The sequence below is a fragment of the Poecilia formosa genome, unplaced genomic scaffold (assembly GCF_000485575.1).
Source record: "Poecilia formosa unplaced genomic scaffold, Poecilia_formosa-5.1.2 Scaffold253, whole genome shotgun sequence".
Lineage (NCBI taxonomy): Eukaryota > Metazoa > Chordata > Actinopteri > Cyprinodontiformes > Poeciliidae > Poecilia > Poecilia formosa.
In genome coordinates this window covers 445,156-454,551 of record NW_006800192.1, presented here as the reverse complement: position 1 = coordinate 454,551, position 9,396 = coordinate 445,156, and the positions used below count along the sequence as shown (strand labels likewise).

The following is a 9,396-nucleotide window of genomic DNA, read 5'->3' as shown; positions in this document are numbered from 1 at the left end:
TATATATATAACATGTAATGTTTCCGTTTTTTTCTGAAACATTACATGATAAGTCTGGCTATGTGTGTTTAAAGTTTTCCTCTGCAAGGTTGGCCTCAGTGTCTTTTACATCCTCTGACATTTTTTCTTCCATTATTGTTGTGAATTTGGCTCCATCCATCTTCGTATCAACTCTACTTTTCAGGGCATGCTGAAGAAAACCAGCATGATGCTGCCACTGTATTTTTACCATGGGCGATGGTCTCTTCAGATTAATGTCCATACTCCATTTTGGGGCATCCATACATCCTTTTTACATGTAGCTCAACAAAGGTTTAGTCTTTTTCGGTCAGAGCAAATATTGTTGTGTTAACAATTGTTTTGTTAGCAGTTTGTTGTGCCCCCCGCACTGTTTGTGGTGAACCAATAATGGAACTTCATATGGCTTTCAGTCCACAATAGCTTATTCTTGTGTCTCTTCACAAAGACTAAAATCGTGGAGTGAAAAAAACTAACAGTTGCTCTGTTAACAGATTCTCCCACTCAAGTTGTGCAGCTCCTCTAGAGTTTCTATGAGACTCTTGGCTGCTTTTCTAGTCAATGCTTAACTTATACTAAGACAAAAGTATAAGTTTAGCCTCTTCCTGTCCAGGTTCTACAGTAAATGATTCTGAATACAAATGTATTCCACACTTTCAGATATTTATTTGTAAAATAAACTGGAAACAATATTCTTTTCCTTATAATTTCACAATTGTGCACTACTTTGCTTTAGTGTATATAAATTGCCAATGAAACACAATGAAGTTTAGGTTGTAAAGAGACAAAATGTGAAAAAGTTAAGGAGACATCAACGCCTTTGCAATCCACTATTTATTTATTTATTTATTTATTTATTTATTTATTTATTTATTTATTTTATTTGTATTTTTTTCATTTATCCATTCCAGAAAACATACTGCTTGCACCTTAAACCTGTTCCAAAACTTTTTCCAATCGTGATAATATTCCCTCCAGAGTGCAACATCTTTGTAATCTCTGATGCTAAGGGAATCTACATAAATCACCTAAAACTCAGACACCTTTTGTGCAGCAAAGAGTAAGGATCAAAGAGTGAGACACAGCCGAACATAGACCAGGTCTGTCCTCTGGACATCAACATCAGCCCCTCCCCCTCCAGGCCTGCTTCACCTTCCACAAAAAAACTCACTGACCCAAACCCATTTTTTTCCAGTCTAAGAGAAATGTCAAGTCCAGACCTAGAAGTCATCGCTTTGAAGGGAACACAGCAGCCAAATATAGCTTGTAGCCTCCACGCCTCCTGACATACATCAAGCTCTACAGGCTCTGTGCGCTGTGGTTAAATTTGGAAAAGTGCCATGCAGTCACTTACTATTAAACATCATAACTATACAAAGAAAATTATACCCAAGCGGCAGAGTATGCACTGTTGCCTGGAAACCTAATGCCATGTTAGGGATTCATCTTGTTTTGAAACAGAAAACACTTATAGGCCAAGCCAATAATAGATCATGGAGCACATAAAGAATAAAATGGAAGCAATTCGAGGGTGTCAACAATGATGGCCGATATAAAGCAGAGAAGCGGACTGGGAGAAATGCACATTTAAGAAAGAAAATCTCAGTAGTTCTAAAACTGGAACCACTGCAGAAAGGATTACTGCTACTCATTTATCAATATGAGATGAGGCACAAAAAGAGAGTTTATTTTTAAAAAAGGGTGCAAGGCACAATTTATCAAAGCTCACTGACTTGTTTAGATATTACAGAAATACACAAATTGCCTCCGGCCAAGAAGATGTGAATCATTTCTGTTGGGATCCGGTGAATCATTGCAAAATTTGAAAACCCAAAATGTCCAATTGGAAAGAAACGAGTTGCATAAAATATGATCAGTAGGGGTGCCAAGAAAGGCAGAACTGTTGCTTTTTGTACAATCATTTCCTAATGCTGAATTGTTTTCCCAACTGAATTAGTGCACTCTAATTAAATGCTACATTTTCTAAATGATGCGGGAGATTATGCCTGTGCATTAAAACAAGACTTCTTAAGGCTTTAATACACATATTTCCTACGGAAGTTGCTATAATCATATGGAGGTTCAGAATGTTTCATTAATTTATTTATTTTGTATGTCATGTGGCATGCAAATAATACATTTGGTAAATTGGATAGACTTTCACTACTACTAATGCTAATATACCCTCTTTGATTTCAGAGCCTCAGACAATAAATGTCATGGAGAACAGTGGAGACATATTGATATTAGAAATGAAGAAATGTAGGTAAAGAAAAACCGATATTAACACATATTAACAATAACGCACAGTTGCATTATTCCTTGTATTTAGCAGCTTTTCTTGGAAGTATAATTTCTGACATAATTAGGTTGTAGGCTGTCTTTATAGTCAAAAACAGGAACAGAGGTGTTGCTTACCATTTTCATTACTGACATTGTGAGAAAATTAACTGTCTTTACTCAGTCCCACTTTTTATCTCATCTCTGTAGGGGACAGATTTTTTTTTTTCCTGCAGGGTCTTCGCAATATCATTAGAAATATGGCAAACACCAAGTTTAAGACAACAATATCAGCCTGCCCATAGCTGGCATGTATGAGACAGCAGCGATATCATGCAGCATGCTGGCTCTGTGAACACTTCTCACCAGTTCAGTAGACTTATCAGGTCCCCTGAATAATTCACAGATGCCTGCCAAAATTTGTTCTTTCGAAAACATTTTGTCTCATTAACACATTCCTTGGTACTATGAAATTATGTGTCAGGCTGAGTGTAAGGTGCTGATAAAATGACTTTCTCTCCATGACACAGCTCAGATGGTACCTGCCCCCTCAAGCCATCTGAGCAGTGTAGACATCTGTGAGCTGCAACCTGCCAAGAACAAGCCTAATGTAAAAATATCAAAAAATATTCTGAAATGGAAAGACGGCTGGAGGGTCATTTGGACAAACTGCAGTGAAAAGCCTTCATGTCAAGAATGAGCTGTGTTTTTTTTCCTCTGTCCCTGTCTAAAGGAAAATGTACACTGCCAGGTCTCGAATTTATGGGTTTTTCTATGACTGCTCTGAGAAGCAGCTCTGAAAAGCTGTCAAGGCAAGAAACCTGTGGAAAGAGCGCTTGTTACCAGACGCCAATATCCAGCTGCCATTTGAAAACGAGTTGCATTTGTGAGGAACGTTTTTGTTGACATCACAAAGTGTCCATCAAAATTGGAAGATGTCAAAACACTGTACTGCATAATTCATCACAACAGCTACAAGCCTTAATTTAATTTATTTCGATCCAGAATGAAATGATTTTTTTTATTTTTGTTTAGAAAAATATTTATAGTTCTGTGGATGTATGGACCATAAAGAAGTGCTCACTTCTTTAAGGTTTTCTTTGAATATCATCTTGTGATGTTTTAAAGAGATGTTGATTAATTTTTAATGCATTACTGATATTCAATGGAGAAACAAACCATTTTCAGAGGAATATTTAACTCTAAGAAAGATATCGCTTGTTCTCATTTGTTCAGGGTTACCTTTAAAAATTCTAAGAATAATGCCATAATGTTTTGTCAGTTGAAGTTGGACCCAAACGCAGAGATACTGAGGTGGCAAATGAATTAGAAAGTTTAATGAAAACAAACTTAAAAAGATAACATGTAACCAGGTCAGGAATAAATAAAAAATCCAAGTAAAGAAACCAGCATGGAGACACAAGGAGAACTAGGGAAAGTGACACGGGTAAACGAGAGGATCTGGCAAGGAGTGGCTGAAAATGAGAAGCTTAAATACTGGGAGGTTGAATGCTGAGACAAAGGACCTAGGGTGATGAGTTAAAGGGTTGCAGGTGAGAGTGAAGGGAACAGGAAGCAGACTGAGGAGAGGGAGAGAAAGAGAATGGCACAGGGGCGAGAGAGAGATTACACAGGGAACTAGGAAATAAGTCCAACTCAAAAGAATATAACTATACTAAAGAAACATATTAAAACTAGAGAAGCTAAAAATAACTAGAAACAGAAATAAACATAATTAGAGACATTAAGAAGAACTGAACTAAAGCTAAACAGAAACAAGATTGAGTTAAATAAAAGAGGAACAAAGAAACAGAAATAAATAAAACCAAAACCCAGACCCTAACAGTAACATAATTTAAAACACATTAAATGGCATTTTAGTACAACAAGGTGATCTCTAATGTGATATAAGTGACCTAAAAAGATATTATTTATGATTTTTAGAAATAATATTGATCTCTATAAAATTTAAGATTGCTCTTCCCTCTCATTCCTACTGGATTGGAAATATTTTTGCTTGCTTCTGGAGAAGGTATGTCTCAGGTTTGAGGGGATAGGATAGGATTTTTTTTTCTCTTGTTTTATGTAATAGATCAACACAAACTGTTGCATAACTGTGAAGAGGAGGAAATAAAGAGATACATGGTTTTTAATATTCTAAAAGTGTGGTAAATTTGTATTCTGCCCTCTTGACTTAATACTGTGCCATTACGGTTTTACTTATAAAGCAGTTTCTCCTCTCAATAGTTCTTTTTTTTGTTTGTTTGTTTTTAAATGGTGTTATGCCTACATAACATTCATTGTTTTTGGTGTATTACCAGTTCTGCACAACTACAGAATAACATTTTTACACATTCTCTGCAAAATAACAAACGCTCACTCAGATTTGATGGAAAAGCAACTGGCCACTAACACCTCCACTAACTTTGGGTGGTGTCTCTGGTCCAATGCACCTGAATCAAATGGAGGAGATATGTCCTTTTGCACAGACTTCCAATTTTAGCGTCATCTAATCAATGCATCTTCTTCCGTGTGTTTATTGTGTCCCCCATAGGACTTTTCCAACAACAGCTGCTCTCGTTTAGTTTCTTCAGATACCACTGAATCCTTCACAAACAACTGAATTTATAGTGGATTTCAATTTAAAAAGGATGCTGATGATGGACCTACCAGGCAGGAGAGCTAGAGGAAGAACAAAGAGGAGATTTGTGGATGTAGTGAAAGAGTACATGAAGGTAATTGGTGTGAGGGGAGAAGATGTGGAAGGTAGGGTTACATGGAGACAGATGACTCACTGTGACGACCTCTGAAGGGAAAAACCAAAAGGAAAATAAATCTATATTCACTAATTAGGTGGCTTCTGAAAGCAGTTGGTTGCACCTGATTTTATTTAAGATTATCAAACTATAGGGAGGAGAAAACAAATCCAAGCCAGCATTTTAACTGTAAGAAATTTGAAAACAATATATGATTTCCTGTCCACTGCACAGTTACGCACCACTTTGTGTAGTTCTATCTCATCAATAAAACTGTATGGATCCAACAAAATGTAAATAACCATAACCATATTGTAAGAAAGAAAGATAAAAAAAAACTGATTCACACACCACTATAAATGGTTTTGTAAAAGTCATTGCAGTTTTATGACAACTGTGTGATGCATCCAAGCTAATTGACAATCTTTCCAATAAGCGCTATCACGCCTCACATCCCCAGTGATGAGATCATACTTCGCAAGCAGGTCTATTTATAGATCCGAGCGCCCGCACTACAATAGCCCCCATCCATTAGCAGTCTGTACAAGCAGAGATGATGAGGCAAATAAGTAATCGGAGAGAAAAGACATTTCCTGTGTTTCGGGTGTGGGAGGGATGTCACGAACAGTGAGAGTCAAATAGAGACTGTTCCGGTCCACTTTCTCTGGCGGACTCACACTGCAGAGTGAAACGACCACCTGTTTGTCCGCAGAATCTACTGTCCAGTTAACTAATAATCCGCTGATAAAAAAAAATAATAATAATAACAGATATAATAGTAATAGTCTATCTCGCTACCTTTAAAATTAGTAAAATAAGAGGAACGAGCACAATAAAAGCTACATGTCACATCAACCTTTAACTACAGAAAACATACCAGTCTTTTTGTGAACACACTTTTAGCACACCTGTCGCGTTGAATTTGTCGTCACATTAAAAATGAAAGGACTGCGAGTGGAGTGTTGACGGTGTACCTTGAGGAGGGCTGGATGTGATGATTGTCTGAAGTGGGATGAAGAGGACGCAGCTATAAATAGCATCCCTTGGTCTTCAGTTATAAAACCCCAGTCTTGTTGAGACACTGACAGACAAGAGTGTTGTCTGCTTCACTTCGAGGTCCCCGAATAATCTATGTTCTCCCGTCCAGCACATCGAACTAGATATGGCAATAAGTTTTACTAGTGCTATATTGTTCTACTAAACGTTTTAAATAATTCAAGTGGAACTATAAATTATATTCCAAACTTTTTCTGTGAAAGATTCACCATAGCTATTTAAAATTGCTGCACGAGAAGATTTAGGTTTATGAAAACGGTACTGTTCTAATGGTTAAAAAAATAAAAGCTATTGTTTGATTTTGTTGCATAACCTGAAGTTCAAAATGTGAACAGCTGCAGTGACGCATCTTCTAAAAATAACGTCACCTCCAAAAGACTATTAAAACGGGAGCAGTGCCATCTAATGGTCGTACTGGCAATTGTCATGTGGGAGAAGCTGATTTGCTTGCTTTGTTCATCAGTAAAATAAAATATTTATGTCCTTGGCATATATTGTTATTTACAGTTATTTTGTTAATCCTTCTGTTACTATTTAGAAATGTGGGAAACATAAAATTAATTCAAGTTCCATCTTTATTCTTCAAATTAAATGCTTTCAAGTTTTATGACTTGGTAAATTTACAAACAACATTACCTGAAAATGTTCAAATAGCATTTAAATGAAAATATTGTCTCTTGTTTTATGACCTTTATGGCCAGTTTGAGAGCCTTCAGGATTAATTTTAAAAACCACAGTGTTTCAGTTTGATTAGTGAACATATATTTTCAGTACTGAGTTCAATTAATGTAAAATGTTAAGAACATTTAAATATATTTTTGAAACTAATATAAGTACACATCTGTAGAAAGATAGTTAATGAAATATAAAGCAAAAGCAAATAAGAACGTCTGTAATTTGTTTTTTGTTTTTTTGTTTTTTTTTTCAAATCTAATTCATTTTTTATTTGGCAGTGGCTTACTCTTAATCATTTCTTTTTGTGACCAGAAATACACCTGAGGTCTTATGAGACGTGAAGGTGACTGTGAACTTGTCCTTCAGCTTTATACCTTTACAAACTCTGCAAGCTCCATATCCTTTGCTTCTTTGATTTTTAGTAGTCTTTACACAGACTGTCTCAGTATAAAATGAAAAATATATATTTAACACAAGTGGATCCTTTAGACATTTACATATTTGTTACTTTTTTTGGTAAATTTAAAATCTTGTCAAAACAATCAACTGAAACCATTCTAAAAATAGCAACACAGCATCACAGTATTGGTCTCTGACGTTCAAGAAAGTTCACCAAGTTCTTCCAAATCTCCTCAAATTGTTCTTCTTGTCCCTCAGTTATATAGGTTAGTCTCTGCAGCCCAACACAGGATGCTGTCTCTTTAAACCAATGCATTTATTGAGGGTGCATCCATCTTCCTCCAAGGTTAGGGACAATGTACTAACCTTCAAGAGACCAAGGTCAACTAAAATAGAATGTTTTGTGTCGGTGCCTTTCGATGAATTTATTTTTGATTCCAGTAGAATAACCTCACCCAAAATATATTTTTTGAAAAATCTAACCTTTAATCTAACAAGTGGGATGGAAAGAAGGTCTGGAGAATTTTTTTTTCTAAATACAAGAACTGGTGGCACAATGTTTTGCACCCCCTCTAACAATCCCTTAATAAAAATAAATGTAAATTAAGCATAGGTCATATGGTATTCATACCAACTAGTTGTTGGGGAGGAGCTTCATGAAAAAAGCATATTGAGTTCCCATCATACATGTAAAGATGTGGAATTTGCTGCATGGTATAGTCTTTAATCAAAATTGTGTGCTTTAATCAGATGAGTCTCAGGTTGAGCTGTTACAAAACAAAGACTCCAGCTGGGTTTAACATGATACACAGGATGAAAGTGGAAAAGCACCTTATAGCCACTGTACAGTGAAAGTACTGCGATGTTGTAGCCATGCTCATCTTCAAAAGGCAGTGAAAACCTAGTTGTAGAGTATGACAACACACATCTCTTCGAAATACCAGAAGATATGACATAAAAATCTGGTGAACTCTGTCAGAAACTAATGTCACAACTGTACTGTTACAAAACACATTAGCAAATCAACACAGAAATGCTTCATCAAACTCAAACTCACCTTATTTGAATGGCCCCAGACCTAATTACGAGAAAACATGTGAGATGAACTGACAAGAAGAGAGAATAATACTTTTGTTGTTGTTTTTTCATAACACCTGCATATTCAACAAACCCTTAAGTCGACAAGGACTTGGTAATTATGTGATGTCTGGCTCTGCATCATTTTCACGGAAGAGCAATGGGAAGCCGCCAACTCCAAATTTTACCCATCTTCGCTCCGTCCCGCGGCAGCTGGGACTGACATGGCAAAGCGACATCACTTTCATCCCAGGATCCCGACTGTCCAGCTGTGTTCTATCTCTCATCCTGACAGACGTCTGCGAGAGCCAAACATCAGAGCATCACAAGGCACTGTCCTTCATGCACATCTGTGGGGGCTGTCTCTTCAAGACTTCACAGCTGTTATCAGGAAACAAAGGATTCTATCATTTTTCAGCAGGGTGTTTGCTTTGGTAAGAAAGCTGCGAGCAGTTTTAGTCCTGATAAGTCTGTGGCCATCAGACTCTCAGTGTTTTGCTGTTTAGTAAAACCTGGGGACATTACTTCTGTCCTCATCTGTGCTCATTTTGCTCTTTTGCTCCCTCCGATTGCCTCCCTCTTTCGCACTTTTACAGCTGTAAACTGGAGTTTGGTGAAAACAGAGGGCCAGAGTGCAGTTTTTAAACCAAGGCTGGAAAGACTAAAGGCATGTACGTAGGCATCTGTTTTCTTCATTTGTGCCTTTGCTCCGCTGTTCCTCCACCTCCTAATTTAATTTGCGGGAACGCAGCTCCATCACAGCCACCCCTGGTGAGACGTATTTCTGCTAGGGTTGCTGCGGCTCTTGTGGGGGTTTAGTGACAGAGCCAGGGGATTACCTACAGCAAAGGTGACCAGTGTGCAAGCAACGCTATCCACAAAACTCCAGCAACATTTTTCCCTCCTCTTTTCTTTTTTGTTTTATCCACCACAATGAAACGTGAGACCACTCAGAGAAGCTGGTGAACATTTCTCACATTCTTTCTGACTCTTGTTAATCACTAACTGCTGCCTTTCTTTGCGAACATACTTTATTTCCAAATTCCACATCTATTAAATGGGGATTAGCTGTTGATGTACTTTAAAGCTCAGCACTCTGCAAAAGCAGTTTTCAAAATAGAACATTGTGCCAACT

The 9,396-nt window shown here is 37.1% G+C and overlaps 1 long non-coding RNA gene across 1 annotated transcript; it reads left to right on the top strand.

Annotated features, from left to right (window-relative positions):
* Window positions 1-1,749: 1,749 nt before the first annotated feature.
* Window positions 1,750-4,100, top strand: LOC107838425 (uncharacterized). Its single transcript, XR_001664483.1, has 2 exons — window positions 1,750-2,284; window positions 2,829-4,100. It is a non-coding gene; the product is annotated as an uncharacterized LOC107838425 (long non-coding RNA).
* The last annotated feature ends 5,296 nt before the right edge of the window (window positions 4,101-9,396 follow it).